Below are 26211 nucleotides of genomic sequence, written 5' to 3'. Positions count from 1 at the left end.
GGTAATCTATGAGTAAGAGTAAAATCACTAGTTTAGTGCGAAACGTTATTCTCCAGCCGAAATTTCGATAAACTCGCAGATTTCATCAACAGTTCTGACTCTCCGGGTAACCCTCCGTTTTTGCCGTGTTATCGGAGGGTAACCTATTGACGAGGAGCTTGTAAACAACCGGATGGAGGATTCTATCGCTGCTTTTGAGCTTGAAGATCTTGAATTTCTTGAAACTGTTGAAAGAAGGGAAAGATATGTCCCAACTATCAGAAATAATGACCTAAGAAGAGTTAGATGAAATAGACTTTTTTTGAAAGATATCGTTTCTTAAAACCTCTCCACTTAAATTAGCGATACTCACGCTAATTTGTTTATGCACGATGCACGTGTTTATATTATATACAAAGTCACATGGTTTTACCTTGCCCAATCAAAGGCCTCGTTATATTTCCTGCAAGAGTTAAACTCGAGTTGTGAAATCCTCTGTTGAAAACGGTTGGAGAATAAAAAGCGAGGGTTAATCCGAGAGTAACTCTGAACCGTGGATATACCGATCCCCGAGTTACTCTTGAATTTAACTCGGTACGGGTGTATGTGATTGTTGACATTCACTGGTGAGAGTCAGAAATAAGGGTATTTAGCAAATATACCAAGCGACTACGTGAATGTTGTCATTCCCCGGTGAATGTTAACATTCTCCAGATTTCGTTGTTTCACCGTAGCATATATATATATATATATATATATATATGGAGTTTGGAGCTGTTGTTATAGTATTATAGTGTAATAACTGCGAACATTGCGTCATCCACCATCTTGTAATATTAAAGGAAGTAGTTGCATCATCCTCTTGACATTGAGAGGCGCCAGCCAGACCAGAAGGGGAAGTCACGAAGGGAAACTCCCGAATTTATAATTAACTCTTACTTTCTACCATAGAACACACTCTAATCCTTAGTCACATGCATTCCGGAGACCACTGCGAGAAGGCAGCTCTCACGAGACATGTCAATAATGCTAACTGCTATATCCTTCTACGTATCTTTTTATTTATATTAAATTGTTATGTTTATTAAATTATCGTCATCATTTACTCCTCTGCTGCACTATCTCCCACATATATATGTAATAACAGGGCTACAACTCTGTTATCAGTGTTGTATTTAGCTTAAACTAATGCAGTCGTAAGCCACCAGACGTTCTAAACAGGTTTATATAAATGTACGCTGGTATTGAAAACAGTTCACGTCCCCACTCCTGCAAAGTAGGGGGAGTGGACAAGACTCCGGACAATTCCGGAACAGCTTATCAGGATCACATCATGATGAAAAGAACACGCAAAACTATGTGTTCTTACGTTTTATACCAACATAGATTTGAGGTAAAAAGGCACACTTCGTACATTCCTTGTAACCTTACGCCTTAAGGAAAATCATTTACTGCTTCCTTATATGGAATTGAAAGAGGGAACGATTCTAAAAATAACTCTTCCATTGAAATATAAATCTATTTATATTTCAATGGTATGTTTTCAGCCTTGAATTCCCAAAATAGAATCTCTCTACGCTTATTCTTTAACAAAGACATTTTATGAAAACGAAAGAGTTTACACTGAAAACGGACCTTTTACACTGAAAACGGATCTCTATTTAAAATATAAATCTCCGAATTGTATATTCTTCAGTATTCTTCTGTGGTAGCGGTCTGAAATCACTATAATTGTTTTAAATTGTCATATTATGTTTCTTGCATTAGTATTTATCTTTTCGGCTTATATGTTTGTTTGTTTTTCCATTAGCCATAATTGTTTTGTTTTTTTTTTTCAATTTTATAATCTTTTTAAAGTTTTATTTTTCCTACTTAAATCTGCTGACGCGTCATAACTATTTTCTTTCAACTATTCTTGGCGCATTTGAGGCGCTATCACATGTAAGCGAAATTACTGTATAAAATCGATAAGAAAGTGTAATATATTTTGTATATTTTACCCATTCCTTGGCTTTTTTTACCTGGCTTTTTATCGTTGTTGTTTAGAAAATCATTTGAATTGATGCCGTGAGTTGCTAAGTTTTGTTATTATAAGTTCCCCTCAAATATTATTTCCATAAATGAGATGGAAGAGTATATCTGAAAATGTAGCATTCACCAGTAATTTTGAGTGCTTTTTCCTACAAAATAAGAATCTAACTACCTTGTTCGCAGATTACCCTATAACAGTGTTTCCCAAACTTTTGACTTTGGTGTACCCTTTCTAAATTTTTCGTAACGCTGTGTACCCGTTATAAAAAAATGAATGTATTTTTTTTAAAATATGTTTATTTTTCCTTTTGGTATGAAGTTTTATTGTTAAGTTTATTTGCATCAGTGAGAAGGATGATATTGTTTTTGCTGTGATAACAGTTCATCATAATTCGGTTCTCTTGTGGTCAATTTTAGTTTGAGATGCGATTCCACGTCCAATAATCTATTTCTTTTTTCAGACTTAATGTCCACGAATGCTGAAAAAGCGACTTCACATAAATATGAAGTTGGAAAAGGCAAAATATATCTCAGCACTTTTTCTGTTAAGGCTGGATATATATTTTGCATTTGCAGCCAGAATGATGTTAAAGTACACTCCTCATATTTATTTTTCAAGAATCCGTCTGAAGCCAATTCTAATAATTACTCTTCTCCGCATGCGACAATCCTTCTGGCATGGATGTTGTATTAATGTTAAACGGATATCTTATCCATTCAATATTTTTTTTTAAATCGGGAAAATAGTTTTTCAAGTTCACCTGCAAAATCTCTAAATGCTGTGTTATGCATTTCAGAGTATCAGCATCAACTGTCGTAGCGGAGCTTGTTATAAACTAATGACGAGAGGGAAACGAATCTATTTCTCCATTACTAACTCTTCTTTGCTATAAATTTAATTTTGCAATGGTAGCGTTCACTTTATCATGCACAAGAAACAATGTTATTTCTTTACCTTGTAAAGATAAATTCAAACAATTTAAAACTGAAATATGTGAGCTAAATATGACAGTTTACTGAGCCACTGAAAGTCATGTAAACAACTCTTTAGTTCGAAATTATCTTTAAGGAAACATTGAAGTTCATGTCTCAATTCAAATAGTCTGTTTGAAATTTTTCCTCGTGATAGCCAACGAACATCCGTATTAAAAAGAAGCTGAGTATGGCTACTTCCCATTTCTTCGCACATTAGCGAAAAAAGTCGTGAATTCAAAGAACGAGTTTTGATAAAGTTAACTATTTTCACAGTTTCATCCAGAACTTTCTGTAGATCAGCAGGCATTTTAATTGTGGCCAAAGCCTCTCTGTGCATGCAACAATGTGTGGATATGACATTTGGCGCAACACTTTTAATTCTCGCAATAAGTCCTTTATTAATTCCGACCCTATTTTTTGCTCCATCTGTGCATATTCCTACACATTCCAAGCAATTTTGTTTTCTTGCATAAATTTATTAACAACATTGAAGATATCTTCTCCTGTTGTGTGACCTAATAAAGGCTGACAAAATAAAAAGTCATCGTGAATTTCTTGATTTTTTTCGTATCAAACAAACGCCATAAGATTTGAAATATTCACAAATCAGTTGACTCATCGACTTGTAATGCATAATAACGACTTTGAGAAATATCAGATAATAACATCTGTTTCACATTAATTAGACATATCAATGATTCGTCGGTGAACTGTATTATTTGAGAGAGAAACGCTATCAAAAGCTTGTTTCGCTTTTTCTCCTATGATTATTTCGGCCATTATCTTGGCTGCAGGATTGATTAAAATTTCACCAATGGTTTCCGCTGCACTACATTTCGCAATTAATAGCGACACACGATAAGAAGCTTCTAATATTTTTTTATTGTCACCTCCCTCCAGTCAAAGCCCGCATAACTTTTTGAGATTGATTCAAATCCTTAAGTTTATTTTCAAAAAAATCTATCCATTTATCTTTGTACTTATTATGGTTTGTTTCAAAATGGCGCTTTAAGTTAGACGGTTTCATGCTTTCGTTTGTGAGTTTTTCAAGACAACTGACACAAAGTGGAATAGGTTCATTTTCATCTCCAGTTCATGAGAATCCAAACTGAAGATATTTTTTGTCATACTTAGGAGTTTTCTTCACTTTCTTTTCCTCAGGTTCTTTCAGTTGATTGCTACTATCATCATTACGTGTTGTAGATACTAACCAGCGATCCATATTCTATGTTAGGTATAAAAATTATATTTTATAAAAATAATCAAAATAAGTAGAATTTATTACATACTCAGTGTTTTCATTACAGAAAAAAAAATGAGAGAGAATTTCTCACCCTTTCTCAAAAACAGGGTGAGATCTCAAAAAGTTAAGTGAGATTTCTAAAAATTAAAAAAACGCGAATAGACTTGGAAAAAAAAAATACATATTTCTTAAATTATAATACATTTTTAACATTTTCTAATTTTTTAAGCATTGAATATTTTTGCTGCATCATCATATGGAAAACGTTCTATATCTACTTTTTCATCAGGTTTTCTTATTAGGTTGCTCAAATGTTTATCAGTCATTTGTATGCGATATTTTGTCTTAATTCGGTTTTGAGTGCTAAAGACCTTGCCACATATGCTGAACAATTCGGAATCATTAGTAAATTTGTAGCATTGAAAAAAATTTTAACGTCTTACATGAAGAAATCTTACCTTCCGTGAACACGTGGTCAGAAAAATGTGTTCTGAAAGGTGTTCCGTCATTCATGGGGGGGGGGGATTGTGTTCTGGTTCGCACCGGTTCTGAACAATACTGGTAGGGAAGCTAGATAACATGGATCCATGTTGAAAATAATGAAAGATCAAGGAAGAAAAGTGAAACGGATTTTATTCAAAATGGCAGAAGACGAATTTTTTTCCAAAATTCGCTCATTTTGAAATTGATTAATAGAGTACGCGATCTTCTCGCGTTAATAATTTTTTAATGCGAGAAAAGAAAAAAATACGCGAGATTTTCGCGTTCTTGCGCTGTAGTGAAAACACTGATACTTACTGTGAAAAAATTGCTCAAAAGTTGAAAATAACAATTGACTGTTGACACCCCTAATTATTAACTGCCAACTTTTCAAAAAATAGCCAGTACTAAGGATTTTAAATAAATAAGGATTTCGATGTAAATAATAATTCACGGGTTAAGCAACATTTAACAACAAATTTAATTAAACAAAATAAGTACAAAAGTAATGTCTCGGACACGATCAAAAGCATTCGGAACACTTTTAGAATAAAATGTTTATAAACAGCGTTGGATGCAAAGAAAACTACTAATGTAGTTTATATAATTCCACAAATGATTAAAAAAAACTCAATTTTACTTAACGTACATAAATCTGTTACTGGATACACCTTAAACATAATACACTGATGTGCATTAATTATTTTATGCTAAAAACACCTCTTAACTTTGCATACATTGGCATGTATGAAAAAAGTACTGGCGTACTTTAATACTATGTTAAAGTTAACTAAATGCACTGACGTACACAGCGCTATGATGCAGAAATGTATATTAATTTAACTACACTGATGTGCTAAAGTTTTTTTAAAACTAGCTAGATGCATTGACGTGCACTTAACCCTTCAATGTACTAATGAACCCTAATTTATATGCACTGGCGTGCTATTGTTTTTTTTATATTCAATTGTACCTGGCGTGCACATAACTCTTCAATGTACTGATGCACCTTAATTTATATGTAACTGGAGTGCTAATCCTTTTTTTTATATTTAATTGCACTGACGTGCATACTGCATTTTCGATGTACAGATTTGTGTACATTAATTTTACTACACTGACGTGCTAACACAACCTCTCACTCTTTTCGATTTCGCATTGACTTGCTTCTTACTTTAAAACACAGAAACGTTCTAACCATTTCAAATCACTTCTACATAAAACAGCACATTATTTAAAAATTTTCCTGATGAAACAAAAAAATGAAATAAAAAATATCATTACTACATTATTATATTATGCACCCTTGAACATATAACATACATTCTAGCAAATACTAAATAGAATAACAATGAAATATTCTACGATTTATTCCAGTCGGAACAAAATAATTCTGACAACACACAAAACAATTTTAAATTATCAGTAATTAAGTATGTATTTTCGAAAAAGAACTTTCTCACTCATCGAAACTTAAACAAATTAGGAGTCATATATCACAAAATGATGCTCTTACCGTATTTTCAAAACGAAACAAGATTGCATCAGATTCGTTTTCTCGTTAACAAATTCAAAACAATAATGATGCCTCTCCACGCCACTAAGGATTTTAAAGTAAATAAGGATTTTGATGTAAATTATAATTAGACGGGTCAAGCAATATTTAACAAAAAATTTAATTAAACAAAATAAATACAAAAGTACCGTCTCGGACACAACAACCTTGGGCACACTTACACTTCAAAACAAAAGTAAAAACAGTTCTTGCACCTTTTCCCTCTCAAGGGGAAAAGTTACTCATTCTCCTTTTCTGCTTTGTTCTGAATCTCACTTACGCAATCGTAAATTTTCATGACTAGTTTTGTTTTTAAATAAATTTTTTTGAAATTTTCATTTGTTTCAAGATATTTCGCATAAGAACGCGCGTAATACAGTTTGGGAAACACTGCCCTATACCTTTTGAAGAACTTTTTTTAAACAACTGCACGGAAGAACCGTACAATTACATTGGTATAAATATGGGTACAATTACCGTATTGTATGGTTATGTCATGACCAGAAATAGTGGCTTTCAAAGTTATTATTCATATAGTATCACACATTTAGTAAAAAATATAAAGCTGAAAAGTAAATTTAACCAAACGATTTTTTGCCATGCTTTAAGTAAGTTATCGTGATAAAATTACTAAATTTTATCACATATTATTCAACCATATTTTATTGTTGATTTTACTAAAATCTTTACCAAAGCGCTTCGTTTAAAATTAATGAGCTTTTTGGTGTTCCAATCGAGCCAGAAACAGGGTAAATTTTACAATATTCTGTTAGTTTTAAATACATTTTTTTTCTCAGTGTAGGATATGAACAAAGTATATTTCTTGAGCTGCGACATTTTTTTCCTGATATTCGAAATTAATATAATCCTTTAAGAGAGGCATTTTTTTCTTCTCTGTGTAGGGATATGAAGCGAGTTCTCAGAAACAAGTTGTAGTGATACTAATTATTTTCAGAAATATTTTCAATTCTTTTATGTGAAAATTTTATTTGTCTTCTGTGTGATACAAAAGAATATTCGTAAAGCTTTTCAATATCTTTTTTAAACAAAAGAAATTTCTATTCATTTAATAATAATGAAGAAAAATTTGTAAAAAAATTGAAAAATCATTAAAAAAAATATACACTAGTATACTCCATGCACAAATTATTGATATTTGTACTAACATTTATGAAAAATATTTATATAATGAAAATATTGATAAATCTTACTGGATGGATATTTGTAGATTTAATCTTTTAGAAAATGTCCTTTTTAATGGCATTAATTTTAATAAACAAACTATAGGGATTCCGCAAGGTAATTCATATTCTGATGCTTTTGCTAATTTTTACTAGTAATTTTTAAAAAAATTTAGAAAATAATGGTTTTCCTTTTAATTTTTGTAATATTGATTTTAAATTTAAGAATTTGATTAATTATAGTTTTTTTTTTTTTTTATTCATTGTAACCCATTTTTGTTCAATTCCTCTCTGTCACGTCTTTTTCGTTTTATGACGTCACTACCTTCTTAACTGCTGTCCTTTTTCTATAAACCGCGCAGATTTGGGGGAGTTGTTCTCATATTTTAGTTTATCTCATTTGTGTCTTGCAGTCGTGTGAGTTGTTTAGTTATTGAATTCTTGTTATTCCAAGTAAGTTTCTTTCCTACTGTATTTGTCTTGTTTTATTCTAATACATGTTAACCCTTATGAAAATTTAAGGTATATTTAAGGTTGATTTGAGGTATTTTTGAGGTATTAAGGTTGTTTTGAGGTGTATTTGAGGTATATTTAAGGTTGCAGAGAAAACAGAAATAAAAATTATACCTCGTAAAGGTTGTAATTAAGGTGTACGAGGTTGATTTATATATACTTCAGCTTGTTTTGAGGTTGTTTAAAATTCACTTCAAATCATCCAGACTGACAAGGTGATTTTTAAGGTATACCAGGTTTATTTTCTTACATTTGTAACAAAAGAGGTATTTTTGAGGTGTAAAATTTTTTACCTTATTTCAACTAAAAAGAGTGAGATATTTATTGAGGTATATGAAGTCATTTTATTTATACCTAAGCTTATTTTGAGGTTGTTTTAAATTCACTTCAAATCAACCAGACTGATAAGGTGATTTTTAAGGTATATCAAGTTGATTTTCTGATACTTGTAATAAAAGAGGTATTTTTGAGGTATAAAAAAATTGACCTTATTTCAACTAACGAGAGTGAGATATTTATTGAGGTATATGAAGTCCTTTTATTTATACCTAAGCTTATTTTGAGGTTGTTTAAAATTCACTTCATATCAACCAGAATCATGAGGCAGTTTTTAAGGTTCACCAGGTTGTTTTTTTTACACTTGTAACAAAAGAGGTATTTACGAGGTATAAAAAATATAATTTTTTTCAACTAAAGAGAGTGAGGTCTTTATTGAGATGTATGAAGTCATTTTATTTATACCTAAGGTTGTTTTAAGGTTGTTTAAAGTACACTTCATATCAACTAGCTCACTTCCCAGAGTTCCGTGCTAGCCGGCAAATGGCGTGTGTGTTTACAATCGAAAGTTTCTTTAAAATTCGGTAAGTGTGCTTGACATTTATTAATTTAGCTTTGTCACTTTTAATCAAATATGCCTCAACTTTCAAACTTAAATTTCATTATTTTTGTTTTAAAGACGCGTCCTGATCTTACATTATTTAAGTCGGAGGATATTCTTTGAGGCTATTGTTGTAGGCTTAGCAATAAGACAGATCAATCTAAATATTTCTCGTCGCTGTTTAGGGTAACGTTACTGGTGAATCGTTACAGCAGGTTACGCACAGTATATTTTATTGTTTGTAATTTATTCAAATATAACTATTCTTTTTGTTTTGCTTAAATGTATATGTTTTAACGTAGCAGTATGCAAGCTGATTGAGTAAAAGGTTCATAATTTCTCTTATAAATAAATCACTGAAAATTGAAAGTCAACAGTTTCTATATATTGCAGGTAATAAAACAAATAAACAATACTATTGTAAGGAACGAAATGCATATTTGTTGCCTTCAACAAAAATCTAACATACATATTTAACTAATAAAATAAACATATACAATAAAAATTGCAATCAGGGTAAATACATCACACAAAAATTTTAATATTTCTTCAAAAGTTGCATTTTCATAAAAATATATATTTACAAACATGAAGAAAAAAAACAATCCTGTTTTTCGAAGTAAATATTCATTTTTTTAAATTAATGTTTACTATTAGCAGGTGATTCTAAGGTAGGAAACAAGTTTTCCATATCAAATCAACAAATTTCATTAAAAAATATATGAGAATTCCTAATAAAATCTGAAATTTTTTTTTAATAAAAATATATGTAATATGAGATAAGATTCAAGCTAATTTTAGTGAACTAATTTTTTAACCCCCCTCACAAATTAATAAAGCAAACTTCATAAATTTTCATAATCTGAAAAATATTTTGTTTTTAAACTCCAGAAATGATGAGAAATTGGAAATTCTAACATTATCGCAGAGAAAGAAAAGAATTTTTTTTATTTTTAAATGTGCAGAGTAAATAAAAATATAACGCTAATAAATAAAGAATTTTGAAAATTAAATTCTAATAACATTAAATTATGTAAGGATCACAGAAAACTATAATATCAATGAAAAAAAAATCAGAACCGAATAATTTCGGTAATAATAAGTGATTGATATTAGCAGCGATTACATTATATATAAGCGGGGATTACTGAACTTACATATACATTGCCTCTAGAGAGAAAAAAGTTATTCTAATTCTAGATTGTTCACCACATTAGCAAAATAAATTTTTCCAGTGTCATCGCACTGGATGGAAATACAAACAGAAGATATATTTGTCACAGGAATTAAGTTAAAGTTGCCAGAATTAGTTACTTGTGTAATATGGCTTAGTTCAACATTAAAATTAAGATTAAGAGAACGCATCTTTTCACCAGAAATCATTTCTTCAATAACACCATAATAATTCCAGCAACAGCATATTGAATTCTGACAAGTACAAGTTACTAAAATTTTTATGAAGAAATTAATGCAGCCTAGTTTAAGTTTACTTGCCCTTTTATACATAAGCTTGGTTTAGTTGAGTATCTTAAAAGTATTTGTATGTGTATCACCTATTAAATAATATCTGAAGTTAGTTAGCAAAAAGGCAACTATAGGTAAAGGAAAACTGGCATCCACTTAAAAAATTCTCATGCAAAATTCAAACTTTTTGTCCGTTTAGTCCACTAAGGCAACGCCCCGCTCTTCCGTGCCACAGGTCCTGGGTTCGATCCTTGGGCCGGGCAAGGTTGACTCAGCCTTTCATCCCTTCAGTGGGTCGATAAATGAGTACCAAGCATGCTTGGGAACTAAACACTGGGGGTTCCGCGTTCGGCTGACCACCTAACCGGAACATCTGCTCCTGCATCCCAGAGCCCAAGGTCAAGAAAACTGAAATGGGCACAGTAGACCTTGGCCCTCTATGGGCTGTCGCGCCACTGTGTTTAGTTTTATTTTAGTTTTTAGTCCGCTAAGGCAAAATCTTGAATATTATTCTAGATCAACATGATGCAGTTTAATATTTTGGAATGATTTTCAATTTATTTTTAATAAGACTCGTGAAGACTCGTAAAGAGACTAAAAGAACATGAAAACTTTTCGTATAAATAGTGTGCTCTAATAAAATAGTTTTTATCTTTAATCCACAAAGAATATTGTATAAAACAAATTTACTGAGACAGCTATTCCAAAAAAATAATTTTATTATTTCAATTAAATATTAAAATCATTTTGGTGAACCTATACTTAATCTGCTTATATTGTAGTTAAAAAAGTTTAAAAGTATTATTGACTCTGGATTTTTGTTGTCAACATTAGTAACTTATCAAAGTTATATAAATATATATTTCAATTTCCTTCAATTTCTTAAAAAAAAATCTCATCTGAAAATTTCCAAATGAAACTTGCTATGCAACTTTTATATAACTTGATTTTACTCAACTTGAACATGCAACTTTTACAGAGCTGCTCCGTAAATGGCATCCAGAATTTCAAGGTTTGAATAAGGCTGTCAATAATACGTGCTCTGCAGCTAGGAGGAAGTGGAGACTAGTAACTGGAGAGCCTTCCCCTGGGAGTAACTCTAAATATACACCAAAAAGAAAAAAGACAAGTAAATTATTCTCCTTTGATTCAATGAAATCTTTTCACCTAAAAAATTACTGATAAAGTTTGCATGATCTTTGATTTTTGAAAACATTATTTTATAGCATTATCTTAAATTATTCCCTCAGGCAAGTAAACATATAAACTTAATGTTGCTTTTATTTCGATGGGGCATGAAAAACACAAAACATTGATGTTCTACATTCTTTTATTAAAAGATGATTGATTCTTGATCACATTAAATAAAAGGTTGAAAATGACCTTTTGTTTTTAAAAACCTTACGTGATAGACAATTATTTTCGGAATCAGCAGCATTGAGAATTGGTTTTAGTACAATTTCTTTTGCGAAATTGAACTAAAAATTTAAACAAGCAGGCCAGTGTAATTGAATTTATTCAAAATTTGCTGAGAAAAAAATTTAAATATCAGCATAACAATCCATAATTAAAAATGGTCGGTTGAATTATTGGAAAATTAAGAATTTCAATAAGCGTGTTATTTCTACAGCAGTTTTTATATGCATCTTATAGAAAAATTAGCTTTTTTAAGTGATATGTTTAAACAGTCAAAATAAAGAATTGAAATATACTGGGAGGAGAGTTTTGCAGGTCATTATTATTATTATTATTCATCTGCTGTTACTAAAGAAACCATTTATTTATTCAAAATTGAATAGAAATAATAATAAAAGGTGATTTATGCAACGAAATAAGCTTTAAAATATTATTCTAATCTTTTAAAATTTGTCATTATCAATGTAAATATGACTCTCGCTAATTCAAATTTTTTATTTATAGGTTCCAATGCTCCAAATAACGTAAGCACAGCAAACTTGCAGAAGAAGCAGAGTAATTGTCAAGAATTTTGATTTCTTGAACGAAAAATTAATTTTTTTTTGTTAATAAAAGTTTTTATTTGTAAGCTGGCTAAATTATTTAAATTTGCTGTTATTTCACTCTTACAAAAAATTAGCGCCTTTAACATCTGTTCTATATAAATGAGTTCCCACATTTTTCTGAAACAAATGTATCCTCTTTTCACGATAGTTTAATTGAAATTATTTAAATTACAGAAACATTTGAAATGTTCTTTTAAGGTTTATGAGTCAGCATACTTAACATTATTCAACTCTACATGTTAATTCAAGATTAATAAATTTTATGAACTATTTAATTGCAAATTAGCACAAGGTTCACAAACTATAAATTAAAGGCGTTAAGTGAAAATTCCTATTTTGAATTGTGTGAGGAAGAATACATTCCAATGGGTTGTATTTCAAAATTAAAGGAAGATATATTCTTTGCATTGCATTTTACTTTTCTTCACACAATACATGGAAATCAGTCGAAAATTCTTTCGAAAGAAAGATTCATCCGTATTCCGCCTATGTGTTTAGAAAATAGTTTCTTAGCATCAGGATTAGCAGTGAAAATTAAGACAGACCGTAAAAAGTTAATAAGTAATTACCACCTAATGTGTAACATTAAAAACTCCATCAGAGTGATAAATACCTCTACAAGTGAAAAGATATATATTTTATGTTAAAAATTAGCAGTCTAAGGAGAAACATTTTAATTATATTTAATTACCAGCATTAGCATAAAAAAATATAACCTGAAGGGAAAAATGGCATATTTTAGTTTGATTAAAAAAATTTCCTTTACAAGCATAAAAACTTATATTTGAGGTGAAAAATAATACACCTTACGTTAGTAAAAAATCACCTTTCCAACTATCAAAAATTACACCTGAGGTAGATTTGAAATAACCTGAAGAGTAAAATGACATGCCTCAGGTTGAAAAATATATACCTCTACAAGCATAAAATTAGATACCTGAGGTTGAAAAATAATTACCTGAGGTCGAACAACATACACCTGAGGTTGATTTATAATAACCTGAAGTGTAAAATGACACACCTTAGGTTGTTGAATAAATACTTCCACAAGTGTAAAAAAATATATTTCAAGCTGATAAGTAATAACCTAAGGTCGAACAAAATACACCTGAGGTTGATTTGAAATAACCTGAAGTGTAAAATGACACACCATACGTTGAAAAATATATATCTCTACAAGTATAAAATTAGATACCTGAGGTTGAAAAATAATTACCTGAAGTGGAACAAAATACACCTGAGGTTGATTTATAATAACCTGAAGTGTAAAATGACACACTTTAGGTTGTTGAATAAATACTTCCACAAGTGTAAATAAATATACTTCAAGCTGATAAGTAATAACCTAAGGTTGAAAATGAAACACTTTAAAGTAGTAAATATCTACCTCTCCCAAGATGTAAAATTAAACACCTCAAGTTGAAACATAAATACCTCTGGAGGTATATATTAAGGTATATTTGAGGTTGGTTTTGAGGTATTCATTTGCACCCTTTTCAACCTCAACGACGTCTTTAAATAACAACCTCCTTTATACCTTTAAAATATACCTTGTTTATACCTCATTTATACCTCGATTTTTTCATAAGGGAATGCTTCTGTATTTTTAATAGTATGTTATTTTGTATTATACTAGTAAATTTGTCTTTCTTACTTTCCTTCTATATTTGTCTTGTTCTTATTCTACTGTTTTATGCTTCTGTAATTTAAATCGTATTGTATAACAATTCTACTACTTTTTCTTGTATTTTATGTAATCCTGGACATGGGCAAAACTTTTGGGGTACAGAGAAAGCGAATTTTTTACTTTTGTCTTGCTTTCTTGATAGAAGAAGTTTTGCATTTTATGACAATTCAAAACTGGTACAATACAAAGATGACGTCAGCTTTGATTGTCATATTTTTTTCAAACATTTTTTCAATGTTTTTTTCAATTTTTTTACTGATTTTTTTTCATTGTCTCATTTGTTTAATTCCTCTTGGTTTCTCTGCTGCTAAGCGCATTTTTTCCATTTGGAAGTTTTATTTTTATTATTTTTAATTTTATTAATTTTTTGCATTAATATTGTGAATTCTTTTCTATATTCTATTCATTTAAATTATTATTTCTACTCATCAAAATAAAAAAAACGGACCACCCTCAATAACCTTTGACCTAATGACCGGATCGTCACGTTCTTGGACTCAATCTTAATGGTTCGAGGGGGTGATCTTAAATATGCTTATATATTATAATAATATCAAAAAAGTCTTATTTTAAAAATTCGATTTCTCAGGAACTATTTGACCAATTTCACTCAAATTTTGTATTTTCCCAAGTAAAATTATATTCTTTCAAATGATGTAAAAAATTCTATACCTTACAATTCAAAAATGTTTCGACTAATATTAAATGAAATAATAAAAAATATTTATTAAAAGTTTATTTTTGCATGGAATTATCTTAGGATAAATGAATTTTATAATTATGTGTAAAAACTTTTCAATTCGCTTAAAATTTTTTGAGATATGACGAAGTACGCAAAAATTAAAATTATTGGGTCCAAACTTTGAAACCCTCTCCTGAGCAAGCTATTGAGATCATATTTCCCAGATTGCGATTCAGAGATCCAAATCCATCGAAAAAAAGTCATGTTAATTCAAAGAAAGTACGTTTTGGTGTCTGATTTCGTAACTTAAAATATCGTCTGCACAAATTAATTAGTAATTTTGAGGTTACCCCTTCGAATCATTTAGAATGAGTCCTAGAGCGTGGAGATACGATCATTAGATTGAGAGTTATTAATGGTGGTCCGTTTTTAATTCTGCGCACTGAACATCATGTGCATGTTTGGTAAAATGTGTAATAACTAATTTAATTTATGACAAATTTGAGTGCTGTTAAATAATGTAAACGTAATGTTTAATAGAAGAAATATAAGCGTACATCTACCACATAGTATTGAAGCTCGAACAAATTAGGAGAATCTAATATGAGTAAAACTTATAATTATATATTTGGTGACTTAGTTATAAATGGCAAATGTGAATTTTGTATTGTGCATCATAGCTTATAATATTCTTTTATTTTTCTTTGGTTAAAGTTTTAAGGAAATAAAAGTTTGTGAATTTTTCCCCTCGGGTAAAATTGCAACTTCACTGTTATATGTTTCTATTTGATGCCTTGGAAACATTTATTTTCATTAAAATTCTAGTTTAAAAGCTGGATGTAATCTTTTGAAATAAAATCCTTAGTGTTAGATTAAAGCTGCAAAGGGCCACAAAGCAAGAAAAAGATGCTTTAGTTTATTTTTTTATTTTCAAGAAAGTATTTAAGCACTCAGCTGTATTGAAAGAAGGGATGGCCAACTTATAAAGATTTTAAGTAATTAATATAGATTTTAGATGACAATTATGGAATTATGAAAAGCTTTTGAAATTTACAACAAGTCCTCTTGCCAGTTTTTTAATGGCATTTTAGTGTATTTTTCAAATTTTGAACAACCCTTTATTTTATTTTTATTTTATTTTTTTTAAATTTGATATGAACTTTAATTTATTATGAATAGTGGAACTTATTTAAATGTTTGAAAATAAATTCAAAGCTATCTTTCTGATTATTTTTTATTGCTTTTTTTATATTTTTTTTAAAACTGGGATTGAACAGCAGCTTCATTTTTGGGTTTACGACTATCAGTGTTCAGCTCTGCAGGCCTTATAATTTTAAACCCAAACCAAAATATAAGGGAACTCGTGGACCAATAGGAACAAACTAGCCTTCATGGAAGACTTTTTAGTATAACTAACCCAAATTTCCGTTAAATGGATAGGACAACTACCATCGGTTAATCCGTCAAGAAGATTTTAACCCATCATCTGTTTACCACTGACCATATTTTTGCGTCAGTACTGTGGTTGGTGCGAGCCAGAAGAGAATTGGTAAGATCCAATTTTTAATCTTTAGGCAAGTCGCTTAAAAGTAATATTTTAATGGCTTCAATTCGAATTTTTATATTGCTGCCAAAAATGAATTAAAAATATTTCTTCGTGCTCTTTCAGAATTTCACATTTTTTGTTGTTAAGTAGTGTTCGAAAATTATTTCGTCATAGAACTTGAGCTCAATATTTGACGAAACTGCTCTCGCCGCGTCTATCAATGCATTCTGGGAGTTCGCACCATTTTTTGACAGATTTTTAAAGCGTTTCCTCAATATGACGAAATGGTAAATGGGTCAGCGCGTTAGTTTCTCTGACAGGTATCCCGGGTTTGAATCCTCGTGATGATTGAGAACTCATTTGCTCTTACCTCTTTTTTTTCTAATTTTCTATTTCCTAATCAATTGTTTTAATTAATATCTATCATTAAGCCTAATTATTTTAATGATTATCAAGCATATGAAGATACACTTGTTTAGTAAAAAAATTTCTTAGTTTCCAAAATTGCGGTGAAAGTGGGCATGTAATAAACGCATGTGAATGGTGAAAACATTTTTTTTAATGGCAGGCACTGAACTTATCGTTCTTCGTGATGGAAAGTGACAGAAGTGTTGCTCATTTTGCGTTGCCTGGTGAGCTCCTTATCACCTAAATCACGGAGGCGAGCAACATTAACCACGCCACACAGTCAAATATACCCGTTCATAGCGTGAGCTACATTCACACATCACATACAACAAGAGACAACGCGCAATGAGAAACATCCATACCCTAAGCGGGATTCAAACCCGCAAACATTGGCTTCGCAGTAAATAAAGCACGCTAACCGCTCGGCCACCTGGCTGGCAATGGTGAAAAGTAATAGGATGATGGAATAGTGAAAAGGATAGGATGATGGAAACATCGAAAAAAGTTGCTAATGAAAAAATAGTAAAGAATATTAATGTGAAAAACAAAACAAGAAAAACCGTGTTGGTGATCATTTTGCAATTACTTCATAAGCTACTTCAACTCCTTGAGATTATTCATTTTAAAGGAAGATAGCTATTTTGTCAATGTGACAAAATGTTCATTCGGAACAATTTCCAGGAAACAGTTTTTTTAAAAACGAAAAAAATAAAAATCGTGAATTTTGAGCATCTATTTTTTACAATGTGCTTTTGAGTATCCCTTTTTTTCTGCGTGCTTTGAGTACCCAATTTTTGAAGTGTGTTTCGAGTATCGATTTTTTTTAAATGTGCTTTGAATATCCATTTTTTTGCTGTGTGCTACATCATTTATTCATTTATTTTTTATATTGTTACTTGGTTGTATTCATGTGCCAAATGATTTCATTATCTGATAAATTATTAATAAATTACTTTAACATAACGAGTAATATTTTATTAGTATTAAAGAATAATTAATGAATAAAAATATAAAAAATATCCAGAAATTTATAATTAATATGTTTTCTTTCCTAAAACAATTTTAATTATCTTTGTTCTGTTTTTAACTAAAATTTTCTTAATTGTTTTTAATTTGTATTACTTATTACTTATTTGTAATTAATTATTAAGTAATACAAATTAAATAGCTGATATAAAATACCTGAAAAATAAAGTATGAGTGTGATTTTAAATGAACTGCAATTATTATAGTATACTTAATTGTTTGTCAAAGAAAAATATATATATATATATATATTAAATTAATGAATAGTAAGTTTTATTTCATATTTCGATTCAGATCCAGTTTCATATGTTCTTGGAATGCGTTTCATCTTTGTAAAATAATTTCTTTCTGTTTAATTAGTATTTGTTTTCTTTTTTTTCAAATTAATAACTTTCACCAATCTTAATTATGATTATTTCTAAGTTTCAAGGCATCTTAAGAAATTTTATCAATTAAAGTAAGTAATATTTATTGTTTTTTCTATATTCAACTATAAATATTTTCCGGCAGGCAAGATAACAAGTTAAAGATAACAAGTTTAAAAGAAAACTCTTTTCTTATTTTGCTATAGTTTTAACTTAACCATTTTATGGCATTTCTTGAGGGGAATAATTTAGGGGTTTACATAAAATTTTCGTTTCCTAAGATTTTGCTTCTTACTTTATTTTTATTTTATCTTGTTTTTCTCACTTTATATAGAATTAGTGATATGCATTTCTTTTACTAATGGTTACAAAACTTTTTTTTTACTTTCTGATTTTTATACTTCTACGTCAAGATTCATTTAATAAAATTTTTAAATCAATTTCCCAATTAAAATTGAGTTGCTAATTTTTTTCAAAATAATTGTGAGTAAAATTATGTGTTTCTTTCATCATATGGTATTTGTTAGTTCCTTTCAAATATTTGAAATAAAATGGTTTGAAATAATATGATTATGTTTAAAAATAGGTTTATACATAACTTCAGTAATCAAGTAAAATTATTCAAGCTTTTTAAACAACTTTTGTTCTGGCAGTTAGACAGCTTTCTTTTCGATGGATCCCGTGAATCCATGAAAATATATTTGCTACTTCTGCTTCTATTAGTGAATGTAATAATTTTTTTCAGATTTATTACTAATAACAATTTATTATAGAAACTAGTTTATTTTTAAATCACTGTGAATTGTTCATAATAAATAAACAAAGGAGGTTAAAAAATGTTTTGATACTATATTAAAGTCAACTAAAGTTTTTAAAGTTTTTTTATCTCATTAATCATTATTTTCACATTATTACAAATAAAACCGATGCGTGAACTAAAATTTTAAAAAAAAAATTAAAGAGAACATCTCATATTTTGTTTTTATCCCCAAAATGGAAAATTTTACTTCTATAAAGTATTCAAAGCATATGAATTAAGTTAACTCATTGTCTTATATATACATTGTTTCATGTATTTCTAAAAAAAAAAAAAAAATTTATCGCCTTTAATTTATTCCTGTGTTTTATTGTTCAGTGAAAGTCTAACGTTTTAAAGTGTACCTTTTTTTTCATTTTGACAATGATAAATTGCTTTGAAATCCCATCAGCATCAATTCTCGAAGTTCTCCTTTAGCAGATGCAATAGGAGATAGAAATTTTCTTTTCTTTTTCTCACATACTGTTCTTCTTTCTCACATTTTTTTCTACCATTCTTAAATTAATAAAAATAATTAATTTTATGCTATGTTCCGATTTAGATCCAGTTTCATACGTTCTTTAAATGCGTTTCTTCTTTTCAAAATAATTTCTCTCTGCTTAATTAGTATTCGTTTTCTACTTTTCAAATTAATGACTTTTAATTACATTTCTTTTCAAGTTTTTAAAGGATTTTAAGAAATTTTATCAATTATTATAAAGTAAATAAAATTTAAGATTTTTGAAAACTGCTTCTAAATGTTTTTATATTCAATTCTAAATATATATCGACAAGTTAATGGTGGCAAATTAAAAAATATCTTCTCTAATTTATTTATTTTTATTATTATTATTTATTATGACTTAACCATTTTATGGCATTTCTTGAGGGTAATAATTTAGGGATTTTCATAAAATTTTCCTTTCATTTTTCTCACCTACTGCTCTTCTTTCTCACATTTTTTCTTCCATTCATAAATTAATAAAAATAATTAATTTTATGTTATGTTCCAATTTAGATCCAATTTCATACGTTCTTTAAAAGCGTTTTTTCTTTTTAAAATAATTTCTTTCGGTTTAATTAGTATTCTTTTTCTACTTTTCAAATTAATGACTTTTAATTATGTTTCTTTTCAAATTTATAAAGGATTTTAAGAAGTTTATCAATTATTATAAAGTAAATTAAACTTAAGATTTTTGAAAACTGGTTCTAAATGTTTTTATATTCAAATCTATTAACGCAGGTTAATGGTAGCAAATTATAAAATGTCTGCTCTTATTTTTTTATTTATTTTGACTTAACCATTTTATGGCATCTCTGGAGGTGAATAATTTAGGGATTTTCATAAAAAATTTCGTTTCTTGGGACATAGCTTCTTACTTTTTTTTTCTTTTATCTTATTTTTTCTTACTTTATTGAGAATTAATGAAATATGTGTTTATTTTACTAGTGCTAATTATTTCGAAACTTTTTACTCTTTTTTATAATTCTACGTAAAGATTCCTTTAATAAACATTTTAAGTTTATTTCCCAATTAAAAATGTGCTGCTAATTTCTTTAGAAATATTTACGAGTAATATTATGTGTTTCTTCTATCATGCTATATTTAATAGTACCTTACAAAAGTTTGAAATGAAATTGTTTAAAAGAATGTTATTTAGTCGAAAAATAGTTTGGCACATAACTTCAGTATTCAAATAAAATATTTGAAGGATGTTGATATCAACTTTTGTTTTCTCCACTTAAGTAGCTTACTTTTTGATGGACCCTCGTAACTGTTTAGAAACCTATTTGCTTCACCTGTCTCTGTTTGCGAATGCAATAATTTTTTTCAAATTTGATGCTAATAGCAATTTATTGCAAAAACTCTATTATACACTGTTATTAATTTTCATTCTAAAATTACAGTAAAATGACCGGTAGCAGTCGTGCCATCCAATTAACCGAAAAGTTTACGGTAAAGAACATTTTACACCTTTATGGTTTTGAAACCATTTACAATTATTACGGTTAAAAAGAGATAAATACAAAATTTTACGGTGTTGTAACCGCTTACAACTAGAATGATTTCAAAATCGTGAAGAAGAGATTTAACTGGACATCGGTACTACGTTTTTTTTCAGGTATTCATTGGAGTTTGGTAGTGGCTGATTTGGGTTTGAAAAATGAGCCGTGGAATGTGGTTTAATTAAGTTATCTGTGTTTGTTTTTTTGTTTGTTTTTTCATTATCATAAAAAATGGTAAACACTAGACTTTTTTGTGTTAAGCAATTTCATGGTGCCTTAATGAGAGTATTGTACTCTAGTACTCCAGGGTCACAAATTGGAGAGAGCAGGACACTTCGAGAAATATTGTGGTATCAACGCTGGGACTCGAATCCCCATTCTGTTGGTCATGGGATTGATAGATTAGCCCTCTATTATAATATGTAGCCAGCTACGTGGAACTGAATGATGTGATAAAATGCTGGTTGTCTAACCGTATTAGGTAAAAAGCGGTTAATAAACGGTTCTTATCACAGTTAACAGTTTGAATAAAGTCTTATCTATGGTTATTTGACTGTTAAATAAATTGTTATTTAATTTTCCTTCAAGAGAAATTTCTAACAATGTAATATGTTTATCAAATGATTGAGAATTATTTATAATATATAATCAAAAGAGGTTTGAAAAAAGTTTTAAATCAAAATTGATTAGAACTAAAATTTTATTTGATTAATATTTTATCTAATCTAATTATTATTAATATGTAATATTTTAGTCATATTTTATCTAATTAATCAATAACTTTACATTATTACAAATAAAAGCGATGCCTGAAAAATATTTTCTAGTGAAAATGTAAGTTTTGTTTTAAAATCTATTTTGTTTTTTTATCCACAATATCGGAAATTTTATTTATATAAAAAATGCTGGGCATATGAACGGTTAGTCCAGTGACTTATATTATATTGTTTTGTGTATTTTTTAAAAGAAAGGTTTATTTTTAATGCATCTATTAATTTATCCCTCAGTTTTATTGTTCAATAAAAGGCCAACGCTCTGTGTTTTTTTTTTCATTTTGACAATGATAAATTGCTTTGAAATCCCATCAGCATCAATTCTCCGAAGTTTTTCTTTAACAGATGCAATCGGAGATAGGAAATATGTTGCTATTTTCTCACAAGTTTTTTTCTTTTTTGTCACCTATTTCTTTTTAATACGATTGCATTACCCGCATAAATCAATACAAAATGCATATTAAACAATACCGGTATTCTATGTTAAGTAAGATCCAACTTTTAAAGTTGTTATCAAACATTTAAACACGCATAGTATAAAGCAGGGCTAAAATTTTATTGCGTGATAGATCTTTTTATCATATTTCATAAATGCTCCTCTATCTAAAAGGAAACTTCTATCAATTTTCGAAATGTAAGTTTTAAATTCGTATTTTAAATAAACCAATACTTAGGCTTATCTTTTTTAGATTTGTCTTGTTCCTATATCAAATTGAAATATTAAATATCTTTTATTTTGTAAATTTCTACCCTAAATATAAAAGTTTATTTCGTAAGGAAATGTCATAAAATTTTCTTTTATAATTTTCATGTAGAAGAATTACAAGTCAGGTCAGTAACGAAATTTAATATAAGTTTTTAAAAATAAATATATACAAAGAAAATTCTTGATGACAAATTTTAAAAAAAAAATTTTTTTTGGAATTTTGAAATAAATATATAGTTTAGAACGTATTTATAATAGTTTCATATGTTTAGTTTATTTGATAAAACCTAAAAATAAAATAATACTAGGTGCGTTGGACTCTTTTTTGGACAATTTAGTTTTAAAAACTTTATTTACATACTGAATACCTTGGCGTATTCTTTGTACGTATTCTTTGGCCAAGCTGAATACTTATTATAAGTTTGAAGGAGATTAAAGAGTTAAAATACGAAGTCGTATTCAATTCATATTCACTTTTTTTTTAAAGTGCTGAATTTATTAAACAAATAAACTAGACCAGATCTAATTTAATACTGACATTTATAATACAAATACAGAATATAAAGGAAACAAATTTTTTTGAGAGAATTGAGATGTTTTTATTGGTTTGTAATAATCAAGCGTTTTACATTTTGATTAATTTAAAAAATTATCTTTTCTAAATTCAAGTAAAGAAGCAATGACTTTTCTTAAGGTTTAAAATAATTTGCAGTTAAAATTATTAAAATTAATATAAATTAGAGCACAAGAAATTAAGGAAAAAAAAATTATTCGGCTGCATTTAAAAATGTTTGTGGAATAATGCATTCGAAAACCCTGTATCCCGGAACACAAAAAATTATTATTTAAAAAAATAATACGATTAATTATCTAAAACTAAGTTTTTAACTGGAGTAGAACTTCCGATTGAAAATGATATTTAATCACAAGTAGAATTCTCGATTAAAAATTATCTTTTTATCAGGAAGTAGAATTCTCTATTAAAAACTTTATTTTTATTAAGTATAATTCTTGATTAAAAGTTATATTTTTATCTCAAGTAAAATTCACAATTGAAAATAGTATTTTTATCTTAAGTATAAGTTTTAATTTTAAAAAAAATTTGTTTTTATCTAGAAATAAAACTTTTTTTTTCCATAATGAATGTGAAGCAATGCTGAAACTTAAAAGGCTTTTTTATCCCAAAGGCTATTTTAAATAGATATACCTATTACATATTTTAATATTTACATTTGAGTTATCTTTTTTTTTTTTGCCCCTTATTAGTCCAGGGAATTATATTTCGACCAGCATCATTATTTTAAATATAGATGGGAAGCTATTTTCCCACTATGATTTGTGCAACCATCTGCGAATAACTTCAGAAAATATAAAACAACCAATCTACAACTTTTTTTTATGTAAATGCTGGTAACAGTAAACGTTTGCGTAAGATTAAGAAGTGGGGCCTACTTTGTGGAGCTATTTTCTCTATTGCATTATGCGTTCGTTCATTTTATTTTATTTTCTAACCGTTGTTGAACAGCCGTTGTTTTGGATTTACGACTACTAATGTTTTATTCCATAGCCTTGTAATTTTGAACCCGATCCAGAAGATTTTTCGATGGAACTAACCCGCATTTGCTTTACATGGTGTGGAAAACCTTCCATGGTTAGCTTGACGGCAAGAAACCCTAACCCATGATCCGTCTACCACTGAGAGTATTTTACGTCAGTGCTAGCCGGGTGGCATGTAAACTCTCTTTACACACATAGTATTCCCAAGAGATTTTGAGCACGCTGATTGGCTTTCTCGGCAACGCCATCTGTGACGTATGGCTATTTCATTCTGCCATGCTTGTTATTTTCAGCATAGACTGATTTCTATACTCCAGCTTTTGTGTACAAACTTGAAATATCAGTTTTTTCAACAGAGAAACTGCCTTCTTCATTTAAAAATGAAGTAAAAAATATTTCCTCAAATACCAATACCCTTAGAAGTAATGTTCTAAATTTAGACGATTGCAATAGGTGGGTAAGGGAATTTGGGGAATTTACCAATACGAAATTAAATTCTAGAACATCCAAACCTCATGGAAAAAGGTTTGTTTGTAGGTAAATAACTAGTTTAGTTATTTTTAAAAAAATTTGTATTTAATTTTTATGGGAAATGCTTTTTTCGTTAAATTTATGATTATTACATGCATGAATTCTTATGAAGCTAATATCCTTCTAATTTATTGAATAACATTGAAATCGAATTTAATTGCTTTGCTTAATTCTTATACTCACTATAAAAAGAAAATTGAATAGTTTTCACTTGATATTTATTTAATTAAATTAATGTTCATCGAATTAAATAAATATTTTATTTATTTATTGTGGATTACTAAAATTAAATTATAAAATTTTTAAATTTAAGATTTATTAGTGGAGCCATCTATTATTATAAATTAAAACTAAGAGATGTGCATTATGCCTACTTATTTATAACTTATTTTTAATGTTTTTTTTTTTTGTTGAATGTTTTATAAAACCGAAAAACTATTAATTGGCATCTAAGAAATCAAGCAATTGTCTTTTAAGATGCCTCTTTTATTATTTTTTGATTGCATAATTCCCATCAAAATAAAAGTCAATGATTATGAATTGTCCATTAAATTAATACCATAAGTAATTAGAGAATAAATTTACAGAAAATTCCCTCTTTTAATTCTAGTACATTTCTATTGGATTGTAAATATTTTTTTATTATTTAATTGCAGCAGGAAATTATTTGTTTGTCATGAAAGTGCCACAGGAGAAATGTAAAAGAAGTTTTTCAAAAACTTTTACAATTTTTTTGCTGAATTATAATTAATTTTTTTTAACATTTTAGAATATTTTCCTCTAAGATATGATAAAATCTTTTTTAAGTAATCAAACATAATTTTAAAAATTTTTATAAACATTTTAAAATCTCATATAATAAATTCAAACTTAACTGAGTGGTTCTGCAATCATACTTAATAAATTTAAGTAAGAGTTTTTAATTTCTAAGTGTATAAGGATAGTCACAATGCTACTCAATTTGAATATTAATCAATTCTTATATATATATTACATAAAAGCTAGCTAAAAAAAATTAATTTATGATAATTATTATTATTATTATAATTACACTAATATTATTATTAATTTTTATTGTACTAATTTGATGTTTTACCAAAACATGATTGTTTACCTTGCATTTACCTAAAATTCATAACATTAATGTTAAAAAATATTAGCATAAAATTTAAAGCAAATTAGATTTAATTTAATGTGTTATTATTAAATGTGTATTATTAAAATACAATTAATAACGCTGTTTAATTTTTTGAACAAAACTTTAACATTTGTCATAAAATTAGTATGAGAAATACACTGGAACTGATTTATGAATGATTTACATTTTGGAAACAAACTACGGAGAAATGTTATTGAGGAGGAGCTACAAAAAGACTGCCGAGAAAGCCAATCAGCGCTCTCAAAATCTCTTGGGGATACTATGTGTGTAAAGAAAGTTTACATGCAGCCGGGTGAGGAATTCGTATCGATCAGCCATCGCTGGGATTCGAACACCTCAGTGGAAGGGGAATCCCCTGAGCCATCCGTTCTTTCATTTGACCCAATTTTGCCATATTAAGCACATTTCATTTCATATTATAAAACCTTATTTTGTTTTTAATTTTACCAAAATTATTACCAAAGCGCTTCATTAAAAATTACCAAGTTTTTGGAGTTCTGATAGAGCCAGAAACATGGTAAATAGAACCATATTCTGGTAATTTTGATCATACTTTCTTCCTCGGTGTTTATTTGTATTTATAATAACAAGCTTAATAAATTCGGCTATTTTTAATTACAGGAGTTCATGACTGATTCTTTTAACTGAT

General features: G+C 28.6%; 1 protein-coding gene and 1 long non-coding RNA gene across 7 annotated transcripts in view; both read left to right on the top strand.

Moving 5' to 3' along the window:
- LOC107437280 (tyrosine-protein phosphatase 69D) overlaps positions 1-26211 on the top strand; it is a 485726-nt gene that overhangs the window by 275293 nt on the left and 184222 nt on the right. The gene's annotated exons all lie outside the window — the stretch shown is intronic.
- Positions 11278-12342, top strand: LOC147801239 (uncharacterized). Its single transcript, XR_015430300.1, has 2 exons — positions 11278-11427; positions 12219-12342. It is a non-coding gene; the product is annotated as an uncharacterized LOC147801239 (long non-coding RNA).

The sequence above is a fragment of the Parasteatoda tepidariorum genome, chromosome 11, assembly GCF_982258835.1.
Source record: "Parasteatoda tepidariorum strain Cologne lab strain chromosome 11, Ptep-v5.0, whole genome shotgun sequence".
NCBI lineage: Eukaryota > Metazoa > Arthropoda > Arachnida > Araneae > Theridiidae > Parasteatoda > Parasteatoda tepidariorum.
This window is presented reverse-complemented; position numbering and strand designations above follow the sequence as displayed.